The sequence below is a fragment of the Peromyscus eremicus genome, chromosome X (assembly GCF_949786415.1).
Source record: "Peromyscus eremicus chromosome X, PerEre_H2_v1, whole genome shotgun sequence".
Taxonomy (NCBI): domain Eukaryota; kingdom Metazoa; phylum Chordata; class Mammalia; order Rodentia; family Cricetidae; genus Peromyscus; species Peromyscus eremicus.
Genome location: NC_081439.1, coordinates 119752840 through 119777439, shown reverse-complemented (window position 1 = coordinate 119777439; position 24600 = coordinate 119752840).

The following is a 24600-nucleotide window of genomic DNA, read 5'->3' as shown; positions in this document are numbered from 1 at the left end:
GTTGGAGAGGATGTGGAGCAAGGGGAACACTCCTCCACTGTTGGGGGGAATGCAAACTTGTACAGCCACTCTGGAAATCAGTATGGCAGTTTCTCAGAAAATTGGGAATAAGTCTTCCTCAAGACCCAGTTATACCACTCTTGGGCATATACCCAAGGAATGCTCAATCTTACCACAAGGACACATGCTCAGCTATGTTCATATCAGCATTATTCGTAATAGCAAGAACCTGGAAACAACCTAGATGCCGCTCAACTGAAGAATGGATAAAGAAAATGTGGCACGTATACACAATGGAGTACTACTCAGCAGTAAAAAACAATGACATCATGAAATTTGCAGGCAAATGGATGGAACTAGAAAATATCATCTTGAGTGAGGTAACCCAGACTCAGAAGGACAAACATAGTATGTACTCACTCATAAGTGGATACTAAATGGGAGGGAAGGGATGGCCAGACTCCAACCCACAGCTCCAGAGAGGCTAGCTAACAGGGAAAGACTCTAGGAGGGACACATAGATGGCTCAGCAAAGGAGAAGTGGATGAGATCTATATGAGTGGACTGGGAGTTGGGGTGGTGGTGGAGGGTGAGGAGTGGGGCATGAGAATATAGGGAAATGGGAGGGTAGAGCTGGAACAGGGACACAATGGGAGGGCAGGGAGGAAGATACCATGATAGATGAGGGCATCATGGGAATAGGAAGAGGCAGGGTTCTGGGGACACTCTCAGGAATCCATAAGGATGACCCCTCCTTGGAGTGCTGGCAGTGGTCTAGAGGGTGCCTGGACTGGTCTACTCTGGTGATCGGTCTAGTGAATAACCTAACTATCATCATACAATATATTTAGGACTAATGCACCATCTACGTGTCAGTGGAAGAGTTTCTAATGTGTATGCTTTAAATATTCATCCGTTGAATGAGAGGCTACATTTTTGTGGTGAGTGCATACTGTGTGAGCCTTTAGCAAGCACATACCTTCCTTGCTACATTCTCATCATACTGCTAGCTTTAGTTAATGCCACAAAAGCTAAAAATAAAACTGTTATGTAACCCAGATATATCACCCCTTGGCATACATGCCAAAGAATCTACACGGTCCAACAGTGATACCTGCACTTCCATGTTCACTGAGGCTCCAGTCACAATAGTTTTGCTTAATGACCATTCTGTAAAATTTCCTCCTAAATACTACTGTTTGTATCTGTAGATTAGTGCTACACCTGTCCTTCATCACAGAATCTTCTGACTGTAGTGGATAGTAGTTAATTAAAAAAAAAACATGACTGTCCAAAGAACCAAGTAAGTGTTAGTGTAGTGTTTGGCCCAAATGAAATAGTTATATTAGCCCCCATAAGGCTCAGAGAACATCTTAGCAGAGCGGACAAAAAGAATGCTAGATTCAGGGAGTGTGGAGATCTGCAGTAAAAAGACATCTTCTAGACATGGCATTGTTGCTGCGCTCATGAACTCACTGAAGCTATGGTTATCTGCACAAGTGTTGCATAAGACTGGACAATTCAGCATTTAATCATCTCTCCTAAGTGACTATTGGGAGTTAACAGTTGTCAGGAGGCAGGGCGGTGGTGGCACATACCTTTAATCCCACCACTTGGGAGGTAGAGCCAGGTGGATCTCTGTGAGTTGGAAGCCAGCCTGGGCTACAGAGCTAGATCCAGGACAGGCACCAAAACTACACAGAAAAGCCCTGTCTCAATAAACAAACAACAAAACAGTCATAAGGAAAGCATATGTAATACTTACTCTTCAGTGATATAGCCACTGATAATCTGCTACTGCCCCAATAATGTTCTTCCAGCCACATTTGGGCAAGAAACTTTAATTAACCTCAATGAGTCACATTTGTGATTCTTACATGAATAACCGTCAGACGCCATAGACCATTTCTGAATCAGGATTATTTTTCTTCTGATGCAAATTTTAGTTGTTTTATTATTATTATGTGTATGGGTGTTTTGTCTACATGTATGTGTGTGTATACCATCTGTGTTCTTAATGCCCATGGAGGTCCAAAGCAAGCATCAGATACCATAGAACTGGAGTTACAGATAGTAATTAATAACCGTGTAGGTGCTTGGATCCAAATAAGGGTCCTCTGCAAGAGCAACAAATGTGATTGACTACTGACCCATCTCTCCAGCCCATTGATGTTAGTTAGTTTGTTTGTTGTTTCTTTTTTCTTAAGATCTTCATATATTTTAGAAACTGATCTGTCAGATCTGGCAAAAAGTTTATCCCATTCTGCAGGCTACCTCTCACAGGACAGTTTCCTTTACAGTGCACAAGTTTTTAATTTCATAAGGTTCCATTTGTTGATTGTTGGCACTATTTCCTAAGCAATTAGAATCCATTGGATACTTCTAAAGCAATAGTCACACAGATGTCCCTGGTTAAACTAAATAGATCACAAAATGAAACAAAGAGTCTTAAGTCTAACAATGGGACTGATATAGATAAGGGAGAGTTGTTAGAAAGAGAAGTAGCAAAGGATGAAGGAGAGAGTAATAAGAATATATATCTACATATTTAAAACTGTCAACACAAACACACACACAAAAACCATAATAAAAATAAAAATAAAAAATCATCATGTAGCCAAAAAATCTTTTAACTGCTTTGCATCTTGCTTTTAAAAATCAGCATTAAGCTTCTCATTTTCAAGAGGTCCCATTGATTGATTGTTGCTCTCAGTGTCTGTGCTACTGGTGTTATATTTAGGAAGTGATCTCCTGTGCCAATGTGTTCAAGACTACTTCCTAATTTCTCTTCTATCAGGTTCAGAGTAACTGGATTTATGTTGAGGTCTTTGATCCACTTGGATTTAAGTTTTGTGCACGGTGACAGATATGGATCTATTTGCAGCCTTCTACATGTTGACATCGAGTTATGCCAGCACCATTTGTTGAAGATGCTTTCTTTGCTCCATTGTACACTTTTGGCTTCTTTGTCAAAAAATGTATGTTCATAGGTGTGCGGATTAATGTCAGGGTCTTCAATTTGATTCCATTGATCCACATGTCGGTTTTTATGCCAGTGCCAAGCTGTTTTTAATACTATAGCTCTATAGTAGAGCTTGAGGTCAGGGATCATGATGCCTCCAGAGTTTGTTTTATTGTACAGGATTCTTTTGGCTATCCTGGGTTTTTTGTTTTTCCATATGAAGTTGAGTATTGTTCTTTCCAGGTATGTGAAGAATTGTGTTGGTATTTTGATGGGGATTGCATTGAATCTGTAGATTGCTTTTGGTAAGATTGCCATTTTTACTACGTTAATCCTGCCTATCCATGAGCATGGGAGATCTTTCCATTTTCTGACATCTTCTTCAATTTCTTTTTTCAGGGACTTAAAGTTCTTGTCATATAGGTCCTTCACTTGCTTAGTTAGAGTTACCCCAAGGTATTTTATGTCATTTGTGGCTATAGCAAAGGGTGATGTATCTCTGATTTCCTTCTCAGCCTGTTCGTCAATTGTATATAAGAGGGCTACTGATTTTTTTTGAGTTAATCTTGTATCCTGCTATGTTGCTGAAAGTGTTTATAAGCTGTATCAGCTCCTTGGTCAAATTTTTGGGGTCACTCATGTATACTATCATGTCATCTGCAAATAGGGAAAGCTTGACTTCTTCCTTTCCAATTTGTATCCCCTTAATCTCCTTATGTTGTCTTATTGCTCTGGCTAGAACTTCAAGTACTATATTGAATAAGTATGGAGAGAGTGGACAGCCTTGCCTCGTTCCTGATTTTAGGGGAATTGCTTTGAGTTTCTCTCCATTTAATTTGATGTTGGCTGTTGGATTGCTGTAAATTGCCTTTCTTATGTTTAGGTATGTTCCCTGTATTCCTGATCTCTACAGGACCTTTATCATGAAGGGGTGTTGGATTTTGTCAAATGCCTTTTCAGCATCTAGTGAGATGATCATGTGTTTTTTTTCTTTCAGTTTGTTTATATGGTGTATTACATTGATGGACTTTCGTATGTTGAACCACCCTTGCATCCCTGGGATGAAGCCTACTTGATCATGGTTGATAATTGTTTTGATGTGTTCTTGAAGTCTGTTTGCCAGTATTTTATTGAGTATTTTTGCATCAATGTTCATGAGGGAGATCGGTCTGTAGTTCTCTTTCTTTGTTGCATCTTTGTTTGGCTTGGGAATCAGGGTAATTGTAGCCTCATAGAAGGAGTTTGGTAATGTCCCTTCTGTTTCTATTGTGTGGAAAAAGCACAGGGACAAATAGCCAAACTAGTGGAAACACATGAACTATGAACCAATAGCTAAGGAGCCCCCAACTGGATCAGGCCCTCTGGATAAGTGAGACAGTTGATTAACTTGAACTGTTTGAGAGGCCCCCAGGCTATGGGACCAGGACCTGTCCTTAGTGCATGAGTTGGCTGTTTGGAACTTGGGGCCTATGCAGGGATACTTTGCTCAACCTGGGCGAAGGGAGGAGGAAACTGGACCTGTCTAGACTGAATCTACCAGGCTGAGCTGAATCCTCAGGGGAGTCCTTGCCCTGGAGGAGATGGGAATGGTGGGTGGGCTGGGGGGAGAGCAGAGGGGGCTGGAGGAGAGAGGACAGGGGAATCCGTCGCTGATGCAAAATGTAAAATTAAATTAAATTATAAAATAAATTTTAAAAAATCAGCATTAAATCAAATGGACACACACACAATCTCTACTGTTAATGGGTTATCTACCACTATGATTCTTCAAAGAGACTTTTTCCAGAAATCAGAAAAAAGATAGATAAAGAGACATTAGATAATAGACACAGGATAGCTAAAGGATAGATGACAGAGATATGGAAGAGAAATGTAGGATAGCTGAGGATAGATGATAAATAGAGGAGCTAAACACAGGATGGCTACAGGATATCCAACAGAGAGATGGGACATAGACACAGGATAGCTAGAGGATAGGTGATAGAAAAATATAAGGTAGACATTAGATATTTGAGGACAGGTGATTGATAGCTAATAGAAAAATGATACATGGATGGTAGACAGACACAGAAAACTAGAGGATAAAAGAGATATAGATGGAAGATAGGCAAAGAAAAAATGAAAATGAGATCAAAGAAAGACACAGGAAAACTATAATTTATCTCAAACACAAATGGAAAATAAATAAATGGTAGCTGAAGATAAATGTTACATGGATAGTAGACACACCAGCTTGAGGATATGTGTGAGATAGATGGCAGACAGGCACAAGTTAGCTAGAGGATAAAGGATAGATAGATGAAAGACAGACACAGTATAACTAGTGGGCAGATGATAGATAATAGAGAGATAAAAGTTAGCTAGAGGATAATGATACATGGATAGTACAGAAACACAGGACAGCTAAAAGATAGATGACATAGAAGACAGACACAGCACAACTAGAGGATAGGTGATAGATAAATTGAAGACAGACACAGAAAGAGCTAAAGGATAAGACAGATAGATGGAAAATAGACAAAGGATAGACAGAGGAACAATGTAAATAGATGAAAGACTGACATACAATAGTTAGAGGTTTGATGAGAGATAGAAGAGAGGTAGCTAGAGGATAATAATGCATGGATGGTTAACAGACAGAATAACTAGAAGATATGGGACAGATAGAAGATAAACAGGATAGGTAAAGGAAAGATGATAATAATTAGATGTAATTATTGCTAGATGTTAGATGATAAATGGAAGAGAGATAAAGTGTAGCTACCTGATAATTGATATGTTGATGTTTGGCAGACATAGGACAGATAGTGGATGGAGAGTTGATAGATGACAGAGCAACACAGGATAGCTAGAGGATGGATGATAGATGGAAAACAGACATTGGATAGCTAGAGGATTGATAATAGGTAGATAACAGAGAGATATAGGGTAGCTAGAGGATAAATGATACCTGGATGGTACAGGGACACAGGACAGCTAGGGAAGAGGTGGTAGATAGATGGCATACAGGTACATGAGAGCTAGAAGATAGATGATAGATGAAAAGCAGACATGGGATAGCTAGAGGATTAATGGTAAAGCAATAATTGAGAGATACAGGAGAGCTAGAATATGAGTGATACATGGATGGTACAAAGAAACAAGATAGCTAGAAGATAAATGATAGACTGAAAGACAGACAGACAGACAGACAGATATATGACCAGAACAGGACAGCTGGAGGTTAGATGACAGATAAATGGAAGGCAGATATGGGATAACTAGAAGACTAATGGTAGATAACAGAGATACATATGGTAACTAAGAAATGATATGTGAGTATTACATAGACATAGGATATCTAGAAGATAGACAATAGATAAATAATAGACACAGCATAGGATCACTAGAATATAGATGATAGATTGAAGAGACACAGTATAGCTTGAGTACATAAGACAGAAAGATAGAAGAAACACAAAAGATATGTATAGGAAAGATGATAATTAGATGGAAGACAGGCGAAGAATGCTAGAGGATCGATCATATATAGATGGAAAATAGATGCAAAATAGAGATGTGATAATAGATAAAAGATGCAGGGTAGCTGTAAGGTACCAGTAAGCCATGAGCCATGTGGCAAAGTAAAGATTAATAGAAATGGGCTAAATATAAGAGTAAGAGCTAGACAATAACAGGCCTGAGCTAATGGCCAAGCAGTTTAAATAATATAAGAGTTTGTGTGTTTATTTTATAAGTGGGCTCTGAGACTGGCGGGACTTGGTGGTGGGAGCTGGAGAGAAATTCTCCAGCAACAAATGGCGTCCAACGTGGTGGCAAGAGTTTCCACCTAAAAACTTACAAAAAAGATTCTAAAACGGAACTAAAAACAGCTTCCTAATTGTCTCTCTCAAATAAGCGGCAGCTGCCGGTTTGAGCTACTGGCGGGTTCCTAGCGTGCGCTCTCGACCTGCAGTATGGTGGGAATGAGGCCTCTGCAAATAACACATTAAGCTATGTGGTGGATTTAGCCTTTGCTAGTACAAAACAAAAAAAAGAAGTTTCTGGGCTACATGCTACTTTGGTAAAAGTGTAGACCCACTATTTCTGAGAGTTACGGCTCCCAGAGCTGGCGGAAAGCGGACCGCCACCATGTTGGGAAGCTGAGGTGGGCGGAGCCAGCAGCCACAGCTGCTGCAGTTTAAGGCAAGAGATTCACAATAAGACAGATTCAGATGTAATAGTTTACAATGTATGTAAAAGATACGTAGGCTTGAAAGAGACAAAAAAAGTGATATATAGAGTTATAGAAACAAATACATAGTTTTAAAAAATAAAGTCTTTAAAGAGACAGTAAAGGAAGTATAAAAAATAAGCCACGTAAAGATGACTACCACACAGAGAATCTGGATTATGTTCTCTTTGATATTCGTAACTGCAGAAAAACATTTGATTGTAAAAGCTGTTGAGTTATGCCAAAATGTATATTTTAAAGGTACCTTGACTTCAAAATTTGGATATAAGGATATGTTGCTTTGGAAAAGAGTCTCTGCTCTTGTTTCCACAGAAAGCCAGAGACCATGGATTTGTTCCAGATTAAGATACATCATGTTTGACCAGCCAAGACCCCCTGAAAGGTCTCCAATGACACCATGGCCCAGATGATTCAACATCCAGAATGGTTTCAAGTCAACTGGCTCAGATATACAGCCTCACGGACTACTCCATGATCCTAAAATTTTCTTTCTGTCTCCAGAAGATACAGCGCCCCCCTCCAGCAGGAAGTAGTAAGAGAAGCTACGCCCAAATTCCCAAATATACCAAGCTGGCTTTAGAGATGGAATTGGCTCACTCCCCCTCTAAACCCAGACATATTGCTCAAAAAAAAAAAAAAATGGTTAAGAGATTCTTGTGTCCCAAATCAAAAGAGCCCTCTGGTGTGGGACAGAGAAAAAACAATATTTTTATTTAAATCAGGTTGATTATAAATACAATCTCTTTCTAAAACAAAAAGGGGGATAGTTTAGATATGATAGGATAAAAGGGTAGATTAATGAACCTACTTTTAAAGAGTAACAACTTGTTTAAAATGTTTTACATTGCTATAGATTTTAGTTTATTGATACAAATTTAAACTTAATTTTGTTATACTGTATATATATTTCTATTCTTGTTTGAGATATTATGTTTATGTAACTCATTTAAAATTGTAATGGATAATTAAAAAATAGATTAATAGTTAGTCATCTATGATAATATTTGTAGCCATGTTAGTTAAGTCTTCTAGGTATACATAGATATATTTCAGATAGATAGGTAGTCTTCAAACACTTCAAAGACCTACAAAATATGGCATTTAAAATGTTTTAAAAGTTTAGACTTTTTGGACAGTGAGACATGTCTGCTCCTGACAGCACCGATTTACTTCAGAGAGGAGGATGGGCATCGAAGACACTCCATATGGAGTTTATCTTCACCTTGACAAAAATAGCCATTTGGGCAAGAAACTGTTCTTGCCTGGACTGCTTGATCAACTGGACATGCAGGACCCATAGAAAGATGACCACTGAACTTTGCTTGACAAAACGGTCCTTCAGGTTCCTGCTTTGCAAAGAAAACTGCCAGACATTCTACAAGACACAAAAAAAAGTAAATAAGAGACTCTAGGCCTGTGGGCTGAAGACAGATGCCCCAACTTTACAAGAAAACTTTGCATGACTGTCCAGGCTCAGCTGTCTCTGTCTACCCTGCAAGACTCCCAAAAGTTGCTTGCATCCTTCTCCCATTTCTCAGGCAGTGTTATATCCTTCTGAGGTCTTTGATGTGGTTAAAGACTAGATACTTACAATTTTCCTTAGTTATAATAAAAGATAAGTTAGATATAAAACCTTAAACTTACAAATATAAGATAGATAGGATCTCTTCTTTAATATTGTAACTGTAATTCTTGCTTGATATTTGTTTTGTTATATGTAATTTTACTATGTTAAAGTTAAAACCTTCCTTTTTAAGAAAAGAAAAAGGGGAAGTGCTGTGGGATGGTCTGTATGTCAAGTGTGTTGCTGATTGGTCAGTAAATAAATCACTGATTGGCCATTGGCTAGGCAGAAAGTATAGGCGGGACAAGGAGAAGAATTCTGGGAAGTGGAAGGCTGAGAGAGAGACACTGCCAGCCGCCATCAGGACAAGGAAGATGTAAGGTACCAGTAAGCCATGAGCCATGTGGCAAAGTAAAGATTAATAGAAATGGGCTAAATATAAGAGTAAGAGCTAGACAATAACAGGCCTGAGCTAATGGCCAAGCAGTTTAAATAATATAAGAGTTTGTGTGTTTATTTTATAAGTGGGCTCTGAGACTGGCGGGACTTGGTGGTGGGAGCTGGAGAGAAATTCTCCAGCAACAGGTAGCTACCAAATAAAAGATGGTAGATAGACACAGGATAGATAAAAGTTAGACGAGGGAAGACAGATAGATGGAAGAGAATAAATAGGCAAAGGAATGAAGATGATTAGAAAGAAGATAACAGGGTAACTAGAATTTAAATGGACAAGTAGAAAAGAGATAAAAGGTATCTAAAAAAGAAAGGAAACATGGATGGTAGATAGACAGAGAACAGCTAGAGTATGGCAATAGATAGCTGTAAGACAGACACAGAATAGCTAGAGGTAGAAGATAGAGGGAAGATAAACAAAAGACTTATAAAGGAAAGATGATAATTAGATGGAAGATAGACATGAGATAGCTAGAAGTTTGATTGAAAATAAAGAGTTATACAGTGTAGCTAGTGAATAAATGATACATGAACCATAGACAGACAAGGCTAGCTAAAGGATAAATGATAGATGGAATACTGACACAGAATAGAGTATAGGAGACAGAGAGAAGAATAATGGAGAAACAATAGATAAATGTAAGATGATATATATTTAGATGGAAGATGGACAAAGGCTTGCTAGAAGTTATGTGAGTGATAGAGGGAAGAGAAATGTAGAGTAGATAGAGGATAAATCATACATGGATAGTAAACAGACACAGTAGAGCTACAGGATGTATGATAGATAGATGGACACAGAGACAGGAGAGCTACAGGATAGATGATATATAGAAGAGAGACCCAGAGTAGCTAGAGATCAGAAGACATTTAAATGGAAGACAGACACTGGATAACTTGGGGATAAACAACAGGTGGACTTAAGGAAAACACAGAATAACTAGAAACCAGAAAACAGAAAGATGGAAGATAGACAAATGATTTGTAAAGAAAATGTGATAATTAAATGGAATTAAATGGAATGTATAAACAGTATAGCTAGAAGTTAGACGATAGAAGGAAGTGAGATACAGGTAGCTCAGGATAATTGATACATTGGTATTAGACAAAATATTGCTAGAGAACAGATGATAGATTGATGGAAAGCAGACATAATATGGCTAGAGGGAAGATAATACTTAGATGGAAATTAGACATGAGATACCAAGAGGATTGATGATAGATAGCTAACTGAATGAAACAGAGTGGCTAGAAGACAGACATGGGATAATGAGAATATACATGACAGATGGAAGAGAGATGCAGGGCACCTAAAATAATTACGTGTGAATGGTAAACAGAACCTTGATAGCTAGAGGAGTGGTGGTAGATAGCTGAAAGACAGACACAGGACAGCTAGTTCATAGATCTTAGATGGAAAGTAGACATTGGTTACCTGGAAGATAGGTGACAGATATATGATGGTAGATACAGTATAACTAGAGGATAGATTAAAGATGGACAATAGACATATGATAAGTAAAGAAAAGATTATAGTGTGGAGGCCCACAAAGTTTTCCTAGTGAGATCTGAGCTTGCTTTACCCAGCAGGACTGCATTTAGAGGTTTGCTTGACCATGTGTGTGGTTACCAGGTGATTGGAAGGATCTACACTTGGCTGAGCTAGGGGGCAGTCTTTTGCTCCACCCCTTGGCATTCCTATAAAAGGCCCTTTAGAAGAGACAGAAGGGGCCAGTTGATAATGATCCAGGCCCTCCTGAGGCTATTCTGTGTTTCTATCTGTTTCTCTCGCTCTATCCTTCTATCTAAATATTTCTCACTTCTCCCTCTTCAAGAGTACCCTGGGGGAAAAATGCAAGGGGACCTCCCACAGACAAATGGGTAGGCCCCCAACATTATAGAAAGATAGACAGAGATACAGAGTAGCTAGATGATTATAGATGGTAGAACCAGGATAACTAAAGTATAGTTGATAGATGGAATGTAGATACAGGTTAGCTGGAGGATAAATGATAGAAAGATGGGAAATATCCCCAGCTGAGTTGTTAGATAGAAAGACAGGTAGATGGATAGATAGATAGATAGATAGATAGATAGATAGATAGATAGATAGATAAACAGACAGACAGACAGATGAGAAATTTGAGTAGCTAGAAGATGATAGATGTTAGAAAGACACAGAATATAGCTATAGGACAGATGATAGTTAAATAGGAGACAGATACAGGGAACCTAGAAGGTTGATGATAGAAGGCAGATAACCACAGGAGAACTATTGTATAGATGATAGATAGATGGAAGACAGACATGTGATAGCTATCAGATAGATGATACACAGATAGAAAATAGATACAGAATATGTAAAAGTGATAAACAGAAGCAAAAACAGGTTAACCAAATGAGATGAAATAGATTAAAAAATGGAAGAAAAGGAATGGAAAATACACATAGATCACTAGAGGATAAATAATAGGTAGAAGATATACACAGGATGGCGAATGAATAGGTGACAGACAGATGCAAGATAGTTCCAGAGTAGGCAGAGAATATTTGATTATAGATGGCATATAGACACAGGATGCCTAGAGGATAGACAATGGATGGATAAAAGATTGAAACAGAGCAGCAAGGGGATAGAAGATGTTTATGTGGAAGATAGACACAGGAAAGCTAAAGGATAGGTGATAGATACATTGAAGATAGACACAAGGTGACTATTGAATATATGATATACAGTTGCAAGATAGACACAGGATAGGTAGAACATTGTAACTGGAATTATCTCCAGTCCTGCCCAGGCCCACAGCCACTCAGACCCAAATAAACACACAGACACTTATATTATTTAAACTGTTTGGCCTAATGGCTCAGGCTTCTTTTTATCTAGATTTTATATCTTAAATTAACCATTTCTATAAATCTATACCTTGCCACATGGCTTGTGGCTTACCGGTATCTGTACATCTTGCTTCTCATGGCGGCGGCAGTGGCTGGCAGCGTCTCCTGACTCACCCTTCCACCTCCAAGAATTCTCCTCTCTGCTTATCCTGCCTACACTATACTTCCTGCCTGTCTACTGGCCAATCAGCATTTTATTTATCAACCAAATCAGAGCAACACATTCACAGCATACAAAACATATCAGAGCAGAATATAGATAATACATTGAAGACAATAGATGGAAGAGAGGCAGAGGATGACTAGAGGATGGATGAGAGATGGATGTTTCACACAGGATAGCTAGAGGATATATGATAGATGGGTGGAAGAGAGACACTGGGGGCTAGAGGAAAAGTGATATAAGAGACACAAGATAGCTAGAGTATAGATGACAGATAGATGGAAATAGGTAAAGGGCAGGTAGGGAATAGATGATAGATAGATAGATAGATAGATAGATAGATAGATAGATAGATAAATGGATGGATGGATATCTAGGTAATAGAGAGATAGAGAGATAGAGATAGAGAGATAGAGAGATGGAAGATAGATAGGGTTATCTAGAGGATACATGATAAATATATAGAATATATATACAGCATATATGGGGGATAAATGATGGATGAAAGATAGAAGATATCTTAAGGATAGATCACAGATGGATGGAAGAAAGACACTGGCTTGTTAAAGAATATTTATACAGAAGAGGAAGAGAGATGCAAAATATCTAAAGTATAGATGATGAGTAGATGGAAAGTAGACACTGGATAGTCTAGAGGATAAATGATAAATAGAAGAAAGTCAGATACATGATAGGCAAGATAATAGATGATAGACAGATGGATGATAGACACTGGAGATCTACACAATAGATGATAGCTAGATAGGAGACAGAAACCAAATATCTAGAGGATGAATAAATAGAAAAAAGACAAGATTTCTAGAGTATAAAATTTAGATAGATGGAAGATAGACATGGGGTGATTAGAATATATATGACAGAAGGATGAGAGACACATAGCATACCTGCAGTATAGAGGACAAATAAATGGAAGATAAATACACTATAGTTAGAGGATAGATGATAGGCAGGTGAAATATGATAGCAGGAAAACAGACACAGGGAGAGCTTGAAGACAAATGATATATGGAAAATACACTCAGGATACATAGAGAATATATGATAGATATTAGAATAAAGACAGAATAGCTAAAAGATAGATGATAGGTGGAAGACAAATATAGGATAGTGATAGGATATAGGATAGATAGTAGACAGGCTATATCCACTACCCTTTCCTTTTTTTCATCTAACTATCTCATTTCCTCTATATATCCTATAACTATCTTCCATCTGTAAATCATCTTCCACATAGCTACATTGTGTCTATCTTTGATCTATCATTTATCCTCTAACTCTCCTGTGGTTACTGTCTATCTTTCATCTATCTTCTAGCAATGTTGTGTATCTTCCATCTATCATTCACCTATCTTCTAGCCATCCTATCCAACATACATCTGTCAGTTATGTATACTGCAGCTCTACTGTATTTACCTTCCATCTAGATACCCTGTGCTTTTAATTGATCTATCATTTATCTCTTTTCAATCTATCTTTCATCTATCCTCTAGCTATCATTGTTAATCTTCTACCTAAAATCTATTCTCTATCTCCAACTTATTATCTTCAATCTATCCATCATATATCCTCTAACCATCTGTGTCTATCTTCCATTTATCTATCATCTATCTTCTAGATACCCTGTGTCTATTCCCCATTTATAATCTTTGTTCTACCTATCATATGTCTAACTTCCATGCACTAATAATCCCAAAATTCTCCTATGTCTACTTTACCTCTATTATCTTCCACCTACCAGTCATTTGTCCTCTAGATGATCCATGTCTGTCTTCAATATATCTATTGACTATCCTCTAACAATCTGGTGGCTGCCTTCTATCCAACTTCCAAAATGTTTAAATATTTCTAAATTCATGTTTCTTCAAATTATTTTAAAAATACTTCCATAGACCTGGTTCTTCTAACTACAAAGTGATATATTGCACACTCATACTGTATATTCAAGGTCAATCCAGTACACCTTATAAGTATGTAAAATTATATCAGATGCTAAATGCCTGAGGCCTGAGGTTCTTTGGGTTCTTATTCCTAATTATTATGATGGATTTCTTATAAATAAATTATTTGCCAAATACATAATTAAAGAACATTAATATTCGGTCTTACTTTGACATAGACTAGAGTCTAAGCCAAATTTGTCTATGAACAAGAATGTTAAATAGAAATGTCACTTAACACTCCAATATGCAAGGAATTCTGCAATGGACAGGTATTCAGGACTAATTTCTGTGAAAACCAGTAGCTATGTTCTTTGATGCCATGATTTTTGGCACTCAATTGATAATTTCCTTAGGTTTACAGAAGGTTTTTGGTTTTTATGAGGTCCTACTTGTCAGTTGTTGGCCTGAATCCCTGGGCAAACAGAATTCTATTCACAAAGTCCTTTCCTATACATAACCTGTATGGTATTGCCTAGTTTTCTTCCATCAGGTTCAGCATTAAGGTATTTGATCTATTTAAAAGGTAGATACAGGTCTACTTTCATTCTTCTCATGTTGACAACCAGTTTTTTCAGCACCATTTGTTGAAGATGCTGTCATTTCTACAGTTTGTTACTGGCACATCCATCTGATATTGGGTCTTTGATTTTATTCTATTTGTTTACATGTATGTTTTGGTGCTAGTACCATATAGTTTTATTATTATAGTTTTATTATTATAGCTCTGTAAGATGTCTTATAATCTGGAATGGTAATCCCTCTAGCATTGTTCATTTCGCTCAGGATTACTATCTGGGGTCCTTTTTTTTGATTCCATGTGAATTTTACGGATGGAGGACAATACTAAAAGAGAGAACCTCCCCCAAACAATATAAGGTATTGCTCTTGCCCTTAGTTGCCTCTTAGAACATGAAATTAAGCCTATATTGCTGAGGACACCACATGCTTTGAACACAGGATCTGGAGCAATCATTCTGGATCAAAGCCTCCTACCTGAGTGCTAGCTTTCATATACCAGGAGAGTTCAATCTGCCAAGGAAAGAGAGCAACCAACAGTCTTACCCAGTTACATGGTCTAAGAACCAGAACAATGAGCAGCCAGACAAAATATCCACTATGGTTCAATAGTAGCAGTTTTTCATGATGATAGCTAAAGCTAATTGAACTCAAGGCATGTATGACATCTGGTACTGTAAACCTAGCCACAGATCCTAAAGGAGAACACACTACTTCCACTTTCCTAAACCAGTAGAATTTCTAACTGCATTCTAAATATTTGTCTTTGTCCTCATAGAGTAGTATAGCTCTCACCTTTCATCAAAGAAGCTTCTTTTTGCCACAATTTTTGGAGACGATTACAGAAAGCTATACTGAGCGAAATGCAGAGAACAAGTGACCATGCAGTGTCTAGTCCCAATTGATAAAACTACAACATAATTCCAAATCTAAGGGCCAAGGAATATGAGGAAGAGAAAGCAGAATGATTGTAAGAGCTGAGTACCAAGAAGTCTGAAGTAAGAACATGTCTTCTAGATATGGCAGGGAAGCTACAATCCACAATAGCTCAACAATGGGGCTACTTACACAAGATGTGAGCAATGACACCACAAGTTGACATGTTTTGTGTGTGTGTGTGTGTATGTGTGTTTTACAATAATAATTTTTAAAAAAGAAGCCATGAATGTGAGATGGAGTGGGGAGAGTACAAGGGAGCGCTTGAAAAGAAGCTTATGGGGGAATGATGTAATTATACTTTAATTAAAAATAAATTAAATAAAACAAACATATCAAATGATTGCTCATCAAATTTTCAAAAGGAATACAATGGAGAAAGCATAATCCCTTTAGAAAACGTTTCAGGAACAATTGGATATAAATGTGGAAAATACAAATGTCAGCATTCCTATTGTTTATATATAAAATTAATACAAAATTACTCATAGACCTAATGATAAAAATTAAAAGTATAAATTTCTTTAAAGGAAACATTGTAGAGTATTTTGTGATTTCTGGTTAAATAATTATTTTTCTAGAAACCATACCAAAATATAATTATTGAAAAAGAAAACTGATATATTTGACTTCAAATTTAAGGCCTCTATTCTTGAAAGATAATCAAAAGAGGATCAGCTGTAAAGTAATATTGTATAACACAGATTTTAAAGTCACATAGATTATACTGAGACATTATTCAGAATACATGAAGAACTTCAAACTTTCAATAATGAGAAAACACAATTTAACGTGGAAAATGACGGAACAAACACTTCCAAAAAGAAGATGGACCAACAGAAATCACAGTGAAAGATGCTTAATATCAGTGATTTTCGGGGAAAAGAAATGTAAAACTGTAAGATAGCAGTGCATCCTTGCCAGAAAAATAAGAAAATACTGAGGAGAATATGAAAATGTCAAGTGCCAACAAGGACATGGAGCATCTCGCACTTGCACACCGCTGCTGGAATGGAAAATGGCAGCAGACACTTTTTAAAACCAGTTTTTCAATTCCTTAACATCTTGGGCACTTACCATACAACTTAGAATACCACTTCAAAGTGACTTAAGAATCCAACTCCAGGGGCTGGAGAGATGGCTCAGAGGTTAAGAGCACTGATTGCTCTTCAAGAGGTCCTGAGTTCAATTCCCAGCACCCACATGGTGGCTTACAACCATCTGTAATAAGATCTGGCGCCCTCTTCTGTGTAAATAATAAATAAATCTTTAAAAACAAAAAGAATCCAACTCCAAAGTATTTACTAGCATAAAATGAAAAATATATTCACTAAAAGACTCTAATAACCAAAAAAAAGGAAGAAAAGCTAATGTCCTTCCTTCATCTGGTAAAGAGACTGTATATATTTGAGTACAGAAAAGAAATTAAGGAGAAATCAAATAATGGCAATGAGTTGCAAACTGTATAAAGTGAAAAACCAGAAAAATACCTACATACCATATATTTCCATTTTCTTTTAAAAATAGTTCTGTTAATTATTTGAGAGGTTCATATAAGTTGATCATATTCACCACTGTCTCTTCTAAATCCTTCCAGATCCATTCCCCTTTCTCTACCCGCTTAATCTTTTTTCTTTTTTTTTTTAATTCATCCAGTATGATTTGTACTGTTCTTATACTCCTGGGTATAGGGTCATCCATTAGAATATAATTGACCTACCACAGGCCAAACCCTTAAACAAAACTGACTCTCCCTTTTCTAGCAGCTACCAATATCCAATAGCTCCTCAATTAGGTGTGGGAATCATGCCCACCTCTTCCCTCCATGGTGGAATTCTATTGGGCTTGAGGTTGACAGGTCTTTTGCATGCAGTGACCATGGATTTCTATATGAAACAACCCTGCTGTGTCCAGAAAGCATGGTTTCCTTGTACCCACCCATTTTCTCAAGTTCTAACACTCTCTTTAACTCCTTCTTTTGCAATGACCCCTGAGCCTTGGAAGGAGAGGTATGATACAGATATCCTACCTGGGGCTGAGCATTCTACAGTCTCTTATTCTCTGCATCTTGACTGATTGTGGGTGTCTGTATTTATCACCATCTTTTTAAAAAAGAAGCTTCTCTGATGAGGGTGATGAGGATTGAAATACACATAAATCTAGTGGCATAGTGCTAAGCCATTAAGAGTTCGTTAATATTGTGAATATTTAGAAGATAACAGTAGTAGGTACTCCTCTGGTGACTATGAGCTATCTAACCGGAGGTTCTTGGCCCCAGTAATGGTGCTAGGTATATGTTCTATCTTGTGGAACACGCCTTAAATTAAAAGAAAGTTGTTGATTACATTCCTAACATCTATGCCACTATTGCACAACTGGGTTTGGTTGGTGATGACTTTTCCATTCTGTTGGTATACAAAGCACTTTCCAGAAAAATTGAATCTATATAATAAGGATGAAGCTTCCATGTGGATGTCAGCTTGATTTCTTCATGTTCTATGACTCAAGTATGTGATGTCTTCAGCAATAAGCTCTTATTATCAAGTTCTGGAGGATAACTAAGGGAAATGGCAATAACATTTAATATTTAGAGATCTATGGGACCTTACTGGTCAACAGCTCCAAAAAGGCAATCATTTCCTGACACTGGGCATAATATTTGTTAGCCTGTGGTGTCTAGTATGAGCATTATTGACCTGCTACAGGAATAGAATTCCATATTACTTTTTAAAAAGATTTTTAGTTATCCTTTTAGTTATACTCTCCTCTAATCTGCCTTCCCATCTACCTCAATCTTTCATGTCCCATTATTCCCTTTCTAACTTTATATCACTGCATCGCTTTATTGATCCCTTAAAAGCCTCCCATGCCCCACCATAGACCCTTAACTAGTTTCCTGACCTCTGTGTGTATTCTGAATCACATATCTGAAGATTCAAAGCTAGCATCTGCAAATAAGTGAAAATATGCAATGTTTGTATTGGGGCGGGCTTGTTACATCATTCTGAATGATAGTTTTCCAATCTATACATGTACTTAAGAGATTCATACTTTATCTTTTAATGGGTGAACAATATTCCATTGTATAAATGTACCACATTTTTACTATCCATTCATTGGTTGATGGACATCTAAGCTGTTTCCATTTCCTAACTATTGTAAATACAGCAACAATGAACATGGATGAGAAAGTTTCTCTATAGTAGAATATAGTGTATATGTGGATCAAGTGGTAGCTTAATTTCCAAGTTTTTTTTTAGAAACTCTACACTAATTCCATAGTGACCACATTAATTTGTATTCCAATCAGTAGTGAACAAGTGTTTCCTTTCCCCACATCCACACAAGTACTTATCATCATTTGTTCTTTGTATACTAGTCATTCTGACTGGAGTAAGAAAGAATCTCAAAGTAGTTTTCATTTGTATTTCCCTAATGGCTAAGGATGTTGACAGTTTAAAATATATTTCTCAGCCATCCATATTTCATCTTTTGAGAACTCTTGTTTAGTTCCATGTCCTATTTTCTTTAGCTTGGGCTGTTTGTTTTCTTGATGTGTAGTTTCTTGTATAGTCTATATATTAACCCTCTGTCAGATATACAAGTGGTGAAGATTTTTCCCATTTTATAGGCTGCCTCTTCATTAAACAATGGTGCTTTTTGCTGTACAGAAGCTGTTTAGTTCATGAAGTCCCATGTACAAATTGGTCTTAATGTCTGGATTATTGAGGAAATTATTTCCCTGTGCCAGTAAGTTCAAGTATATTCCCTACATTCTTCTTTACAGATTCAGGGTATAAGGTCTTATGTTGAAGTCCTTGATCCACTTGTAGCTGAGTTTTGTACAGGGTAAGAGATAAGGATGTAGTTTCATCTGTCTAAGTGAATCAAGGAAAACTAGAAGGAATAATCATCAGCTCAGTGGCCTGCTATAACATGGGAAAATGCATGAAATTACAACTAGAAGGCACGATTCCTTTAGAAGTGAGAATGTTCTAAAGTTCAATTTTCCTTTTCATTGTACAATTTTGTAATTTTCTGATTTATGTTACATTTTTTACAATGAAGTCCAAAATTTTTAAAAGAATAATAGTTCAACAACTAAAACAATTGTTTGGAGCATCTCCTCACCTTCAAATCAGCTTACTATATTTATAAATATTTATAGTAGTTGGCGATAAATATCTCAAACATCTTTCCAATGTTCAGGGCAGTAATTTATGAGGACTTTACAACATCAAACTGCAAGATTACCACAAATTACTCTGTCCCTTTTCATTGTTGAGTAGATTGGTCTTTCAGTTTCAGAAGCATTATTTCAACAAAACAAACTCTGACCCTTCCATTTGCTCTAATACAATAGCAACACCAAGTACTGTGACTAATCATTGAGAAATTCATAGAACTGGCAGCAGTGACGCTTGGACTAAAGAACAGTTTGTAATTTTGGAATGCTTTCTCAGATGTCCTCCAACTCTCTTGTTCTGTATCTGACAAGAAAAAAACAAAACAAACAAACAAACAACAACAACAAAAAGAACGACTGAAAACCAAGCTTCCATAAAGTGGAACCAAAGAGCACAAAGCATATTGTGCTTTACTCTTAGACAAGAAAATGCTCCTAGAGCCCCAGATCATGCTCGCCTGGGAATCCTTTCTATCTGGAAATGACCTGTGCATGCACAGCATCCTGGGCTCTCTGACAAAATTTCCCTTACCATCTTCTCTTTATTCACCTAAGAAGACAGATTCAGAAAGACAGAGAACATGGGAACTCTTGAGGGATCTTTCTTTGTGCTCCATCTACCTCCAAAAGTACAAGCTATTCATAATGAATATCCACATCCTGGTCACATTCACAGTTTGTTTTTGTTTGTTTAGTTATGAAATATCATGCTTAGTATTTCAGCATGATAATAACAAAAATATTAAATTATTAATTCATTTTATTAAATTAATTTTCATTTTTTATGTTTTTAATTGAAATAGAATTATATTACTTCTTGCCTCCATTTTTCCCTCCATCCCCTCCTAGCTAACCTCTTATAAATGCCTCCATGCCCCCTACTCTCAAGTTGATACCTTCTTTTTTCTTTGTTTATAGTTGATGTTTGTGTGTGTGTGTGTGTGTGTGTGTGTGTGTGTGTGTGTGTGTGTGTATGAAAGGGAGAGAGAGAGAGAGAGAGAGAGAGAGAGAGAGAGTCTGTCTGATTGTCTGTCTTAAAGGAAGTTAAACCATTTGGGCTGACAATGCTCCCCACAAGAGCAACGCACTAACAAAAATTCCAGACACAAGAAACCTATCCAAAAAAAAAAAAAAAAAAAAAAGAAACCTGTCTTAGTTTATGTTGTAATGATATGAAGAGACATGTTACCAAAATATCTCTAATAAAAGGAAGCATTTAAATTGGAAAAAAAAAAAAAGAAAGAAACCTTTCCAAGGATGGGCCATGGCAGTCCACATGACGTCCAATATAATAGAGATTATCAATGCAGCCCTTGATTGCCTCTCGGAGATTGAGGGTAGTTTACTATTCCTGAAGGTATTACATACTTAGTAGCCACAATTTGGATAACATGAGCTGGGTATGACCTGAAGCCCTTTTCATGTGGTCAAGCTTCCACAGTTCTAGAAAATACTGTGCAAGCTGCCAAAGGAGGGAAATAGGCTCTGACATCTATGAACCATGACAACTGCCAGCATGGCAAGATATACATAAAAGCACAAGAAGTGGCACTCACAAGTAGGTAGCAACCAACTATCTAACTGAAAAAATGCCTAGTACTGGAAACCTGGCTAACTTCTGGGGGCTAGTGAGGTCATGGACCTTAGAAAAGAATCTGCTGCTGCCACTTTGCTAGGCCAGCATAATCCCTTTTTATATTCTTATACCCACACGTAAGTGTAGCCACCAATTTGTGGTGATATATTGCGTCCCCCAATATATTGTGCACCCTAATAAACTTATCTGGGGTCAGAGGACAGAACAGCTAGTGATAGTCATAGAGGCCAGAAATAGTGGCACACACACCTTTAATCCTAGCATTCCAGAGGCAGAGATTGTCTGGATCTCTGAGTTCAAAGCCACACTGTGTAGCTAGAGTTTTCCTGCCTGGCCTACAGTCAGGGCAAATCTCTCTCACCCGCCAGTCCCACAGCCACTCAGACCCAACCAAGTAAACACAGAGACTTATATAGGTTACAAACTGTATGGCCGTGGCAGGCTTCTTGCTAACTGTTCTTACAGCTTAAATTAATCCAGTTCTATTAATCTATACCTTGCCACATGGCTCGTGGCTTACCGGCATCTTCACATGTGGCTTGTCATGGTGGCGGCTGGCAGTGTCTCCCTCACCCAGCTTCCTGTTCTCTCAATTCTCCTCTCTGTTAGTCCCGCCTATACTTCCTGCCTGGCCACTGGCCAATCAGTCATTTACTTATTGACCAATCAACAACACATTTGACATACAGACCATCCCACAGCAACACTGGAAACAGCCAGGCATGGTAACAAGAGCCTTTAATCCCAAGAAGTGATAGCAGGAAGCAGAAAGGTATTTAAGGCATGAGGACAAGGAACTAGGCCTGGTTAAGCTTTTAGGCTTTTAGCAGCAGTTCAGCTGAGATTCATTCTGGATAATGACTCAGAAGCTTCCAGTCTGAGGAAACAGGATCAGCTGAGGAATTGGCAAGGTGAGGTGGCTGTGGCTTGTTCTGCTTCCCTGATCTTCCAGCATTCACCCCAATACCCGGCTCCAGGTTTGTTTTTATTAATAAGACATTTTAAGATTCGTGCTACACCACTTCTCATCAAAGAAGTTTCTCTTTACATCATATGGAGACTATCACAGAAAAACACAACTGGACACAATGCTGAGATCAACGATCATGGGTAGCCCAGCCCAAAGAGATACATTGTTTTGGTTTTTAAATGTTTGCTGAATAATTATATGACCCAAAAAGTAGCTATAGTCAACTGTAGTACATAAAATATCTCAAAACATTTCCTGAAACTTCAGTAGTTGAAAACTGGAAAGTAAGTGATCAGTGGAGATAAGAAGAGTTACATGGTTAAAGTTGCAAAGACAGTTTGAGGACATGACTGGCAAGTTAAAAAAATCTCCATTTCCTACTACCTTCTTCTGTCTCTGATATTATATGACATTTCATTTTCAGAGTTCACTGAATTCTGACATAAACTCATCCTTGTCCTGGGTTTTGAGGTACTGTTTTGTATACTAGAAATATAGTGATCAGTGGTACGGATCAAACTCTCTTGACAGAGTGAAGCTTATCTCTGACTGGGGCTCTAAAGTGATGCATAAAATAATGAAGGAATTCACATGTTAAAAACTTGTGTGTCACGTGTTACAAATAGTATGAAGAAAAAATTAGGCAAGAATATTGGGTAATATCAGGGGCTTATTTTAAGTTAATCATGAAAAATAATTACAAAACTATAACTTTTAAGCAGAGAAAAAACTGTAAAGGAGAAATCATGGAGCTCTCTGATAGCTGGGTGCTATCTAGCGAAATGTTTCCATGAGGAGAGAGGAATACAAAAGTCCTAAAGTGGACTTAAGGATCAGCAAGGAAGTCAGTGGGCCTGGAAGGAAGGTATACTATTTCTCAGAGATTCTATGACAAAAATACCACAAGTTGGGTGATTTAAAGCAAATGAATTCTCTTCTCTCACATCTCCAGAGGCCAGAAGTTCCAATCAGGATGTGAACAGGCAGAACCATGCACTCCATTGTAATTTGAGGGGAGGATCTTCCCTTTGCCTCTTCTACCTTCGGGGGCTACATGTATCCCATGCCTTGTCTTTAGCCTCTAGCTTCATACCTCTGCCTCTCTTCCCTATGTCTCTTTGCCTCTCTCTAATGATAGAAATTCTGTGATATGCTAAGACCATTCGTATCATCTGAGATAAACTCCTCCTCTTGAGACAATAAACTATTTGAATGTTTGTCATATAAACTATAGCTTCCAAATATTCATATGGATATCTTGAAATTTATGGACTATGATAGAAAGGAAGTGAAATAATAAATGAAGTCAGAGATGTAGTCAACTCACTAGTAATAGAAGAACTGTATGCCACCACAAGTCACTGAGATGTTTAGGGTTTTTTCTGACTAAAATTGGAAATCCTATGACATTATCTAACTTATTGCATATTTTGAGCTATTGGGTAAAATCTCATAAGTGCAATATATGAATGGTCACAATAAGGGAAATTTTGAGCCACTTTTAGTCAACTGGCATCCCTCACTGACTTATTTCACTACAAAGTATAAATTGTTCATCCTTCACACTGCAGCCTCATTGATGTCTTAAAAAAAAAAACAGTGACCATATTCAGAGACAAAACTTAGATGTAGCTACTGAACATGCATGTCTGGATCTTATTTTTCTCAAATAAAACAGTACAAATAGGATTAGAAAAGGTAAGTGTCCTACTTTCCTTTCTGTAGTTTGATAAAATGCCATGACATAATGCAACTTAGGGGAGAAAGGGTTTGTTTCAGTTAAAAGTTTTATAGTCCATCATTTTAGGGAAGTCCAATCTGCAAGAACTTGAAGCAGCAAGTCAAGACAGAAATGAAGCATGAGTATATGTTAGGTACTCAACTACCTTTCTCTACTCTTATACAATCCAGGACCCCAGCCTAGCAGTGGTGGTGTACGCCTTTAATCCCTGCACTCGGGAGGCAGAGACAGGCAGATCTCTGTGAGTTCAAGGCCATCCTGGTCTACAGAGCAAGTTCCAGGACAGGCAGGCTCCAAAGCTACAGAGAAATCCTGTCTTGAAAAATAAAACAACAACAAACAAACAATCCAGGGCCCCAAACCAAGGAATGGTCCCATCCACTTTCATCCTGTCTTTCCACATCAATTAAGGCAATTAA